Genomic DNA, 3,897 nt, shown 5'->3' on the forward strand with positions numbered 1-3,897 from the left:
AAAAGATACACGCAATGTTCATAGAAGTTTTATTTCTAAGAACATTTAAAAAAAGGAAACAACAAAAATGTCCATCAACAGGTGAATGGATAAATAAATTGTGGTATAGCCATACAATGGAATACTATTTGACAATAAAACTAAACAAACTACCGACTGCACAACAGCATAGATGAATCTCAAAATAATTATGATGAGTGAAAGAAGTCAGACAAAAGAGAATACATAGTGTATTGTTCCATTCATAAAATAGTCTAAAAAAATCCAAACTAACCTATAGCATCAGAAAACAGATCAGAGGTTACCTGGAGACAGGGGTGGGGTTGGGGAAGGCAGGTTGAAGGAATTACAAAAGAGCACAAGAAAACTCTTGTGGGTGATGCATATGTTCATTATCTTGATTGTGATGATGGTTTCATAGGTACACTCATAAGTCATAAATTAGCAAATTCTACACTTTAAATAAACACAGACAATACTTTAATTAAGCTGTTACAACAAAAGAACTAATGTGTATGTTCAAAAATTGGAGAATGATTTAATTATGTTATAGAACAGTAAATTTTTTGAATACTGTATCTTTTAAAAATCATTTTTGGGGGCTTCCCTGGTGGCGCAGTGGTTAAGATTCCACCTGCCAATGCAGGGGACATGGGTTCGAGCCCTGGTCTGGGAGGATCCCACATGCCGCGGAGCAACTAAGTCCTTGGGCCACAACTACTAAGCCTGAGCTCTAGAGCCTGCGAGCCACAACTACTGAGCTCACGTGCCACAACTACTAAAGCCTGTGCGCCTAGAGCCCATGCTCCGCAACAAGAGAAGCCACTGCAGTGAGAAGCCCGCGCACCGCAGCGAAGAGTAGCCCCCGCTTGCTGCAACTAGAGAAAGCCTGTGCACAGCAACAAAGACCCAATGCAGCCAAAAATAAAATAAATAAAATAAATAAATTTTAAAAATAGTTTTTGAAAAGTATTTAATATTATCAGAAAATTCTCATAGAATTCAGAGACAAGTGTACTTCTGATTGATAATGGTCCATTAACATTTGTTGAATGTTAAATGATGTAGTGTTAAGCGAAAAAAGCAAGACACAAAAATGCATACATAATTAAATATGATTCCAATTGTGGTAACTCTCTCTCTTGTCTCTCATGGCTGAAAGGAAATATCTCAAAATGTTTACATTGGTTGTCTCTGTGAGGTGGAATGACATAAAATTTTTATTTTCCTTCGTATGCTTTTGGGGCTTTTCTATAGTTGATCTTCCACTACTTTCACAAGCAGACAAAAACCCAACCAATGCTCTTTGAAAAGATTCTTTCCCACACAAGGAACTCACGGGTGCAAATATTTTTAGATAATATATCAATCTAACGGAGGCACATGGCATCTTTTCCTGCACTTCTTCCCAGTAACCTGCTACCAAACACTGAGGGAGTTTAGTGGAGTGGTGATGTGCTGGAAAGACCAGCTCTAGACTGCAGTTAGCTTGTGATGAGACACAGCCTAGAAATGCCTGCTTATAAATATGTTTTATGTAGCCTCGGGGGTTCACTTACGTTTATTACTTCCCTGCTAGCAGCCCCTTGATAAAACCAGGTCAAAGACAGAGAGAATAAATTCCCTGGGCTACCTTCACTACAGCTCTGTCAGGAAATGTTCACCAAGTATATCCTGATGAGAAAAGGAGAGTAGCTGTGTGTCAAATGTAGATAATTCCTCAGTCTTTTGTCCAATCCATGGTGAGCCTTATGCATTTCTGACTTCTTTCCTGCTTGAGTCAAAAAGATGACCAGGGGAGGGTGAGGCCTGTGAAGCAAGAGCCAAGGAGGAAGGCTTGTGAAAGTGAGGGTCAAAGGTAGGGAGGAGTTGGGAGAGCTCTCATGCACAAAGATGTGCCTTTATTACTGTCCTCCACAGATGAGGGATATCTGTCCTGTGAGACTTCCGCTCTGCTCTTCTGCCCCTGTGGAGAGACGCAATGACTGAGGCTGTCTGCACCAAGGGGATGCTTTGGCAGGAGGGGGGTTGCTGGGGCCTGAGGCAGAGATGTTGGTGAGACCCATGGGAGCCCTCCTGCCCGGCTCGGCCAGGACGTTGGGATTGTACCTGCAGCCTGAAACATGAGGATTAAAGGGAACTCGAGCTTGAGGCATGCAGGGCCAGAGATGAAGCATACCTCGGGGCAGCTCGAAGGCAAGGAATAATACCTCTTCAAGTTTGCAATAAAAATGGCCTCCAATAAAACTGCATTGCAAAACATGGGAAAGAAACAGGATGCAAAGAGTAAAAAGTCACAGAGGAAGAGCCTGAAGAATTGGTGGTGGAAAAAGACAGAACTGACGTGTAGTGAAAGTGAGGGGGTGGTTATTTCCTCAAGTGGAAGGGAATACAGATGCTGACAATACTAGGAACCTGAAGAAAACTTACACTGCCCAGCGGTAATTGAACCATTTGTTAATTCTCCAACAGCTGGTACAGAAAAAGGTGGTACAAAAAGAAAATATTTATCTGGCAGTGAATCTGATGATAGTGAATCAAAGAAGAGAGATGCTGCCGGGCAAAGCAAGAGGCTTTGTCGGAGGTCTGACCCTGAATGAATAACTGGTGCCGCAGACAGCAGTGGAGAATTGGTATTTCTCATGAAATAGGAAGATTCAGATGAGCGGACTTGGTGCTGGCCAAAGAGGCAAAAATGAAGTGTCCTCAGATTGCAGTGCTTTTTATTCAGAGACTAACTTGGCATTCTTGTCCAGAAAATGAAGCTCAATAATTGTTTGCATTGCCATATATATAATTACATACACACACACACAAGCTGATGCATATAAGCTCTGGGTCTTGGTTTTTTTGGTTTATTAGTGTGAAGAAATAACTAGATTCTAATGAAAATAAAGTTTCGTATGTTCATTTTGAAGGAGTGTTAGGTTTTTTTTTTTTTTGTCTATAGCACTGGTTACATTGAACAAATAAATAAAGCTTTCTTAGTTGCTTCCTTTATCATAAAAGAACATTTGATACCATGATATATTATTTTCCCTGCATTAGGGAACAGATTTTCTAAATGTTGGAGGAAATCTCCACAGTCATTACGCAATCAGATTGTGTTTAACTCATATATGCCTAAGGATCATTCTGGGTTTTTCGTTTATGAGGGGTTTTTTTGTGTGTATACATAAAACACATATGTAAATGATTTTCTTTTCCTTCTTCTTTTTTTTTTTTAAAAACACTTGTTGAAACAAAAATGCCAATTCATAACCAGGGATAAGCCCGTGTTTCTGGGATGCCATCACTCTGAGCAGCCTAAGAAATAAATGCATTCAAGTTAAATGGAAAATTTTCCTGACGACTTAACCTTTCAAATTAGGTAGATGACTCCATAATTAATCAGAAAATTTAAATATAATGTAAATAACTTAAATTGGACAATAAAATCAGTTGTATCTGAATCCATATCTATAACTACAGTCATATAAATGGAAGTTTATTTGCAAAACTCCTGACAGGAAAAATTTTATCACTACCAATAATCTCCCCACCCAGATGAGAAAACTAGAAAAATCCTGGTGTGTTTCAATTAGCCAAGCAAGACTTAGTTAAGTGGACATTTAAAGGTTTCTCCTAGTGAACCTCTTCTTTACTAGAAGTTGAAATCCCTGTGCTGTACTAAGAGGACAACGTCTACGACTTTGCTCATGGAAACCTAACCAGGTGGTTAGAGATATTGTCAATATAGGACCTGCTAGAATAAATTTTAAATAAATAGTTTAGATTAACTTAAATAAATAAAACTATTTAAATAAATAGTTTAGATTAACTTTTGTAATCTAAACTATTGATCTATATGTTTTTTTTCTTTACCCCCAACTGATTCCTTACACACAGGCTCAATCT

The 3,897-nt window shown here is 38.8% G+C and overlaps 1 pseudogene; it reads left to right on the forward strand.

The window, feature by feature from the left end:
• The first annotated feature begins 2,231 nt into the window (after window positions 1-2,231).
• Window positions 2,232-2,773, forward strand: LOC102994001 (chromobox protein homolog 3-like; annotated as a pseudogene).
• The last annotated feature ends 1,124 nt before the right edge of the window (window positions 2,774-3,897 follow it).

Source organism: Physeter macrocephalus, chromosome 5, assembly GCF_002837175.3.
Source record: "Physeter macrocephalus isolate SW-GA chromosome 5, ASM283717v5, whole genome shotgun sequence".
Lineage (NCBI taxonomy): Eukaryota > Metazoa > Chordata > Mammalia > Artiodactyla > Physeteridae > Physeter > Physeter macrocephalus.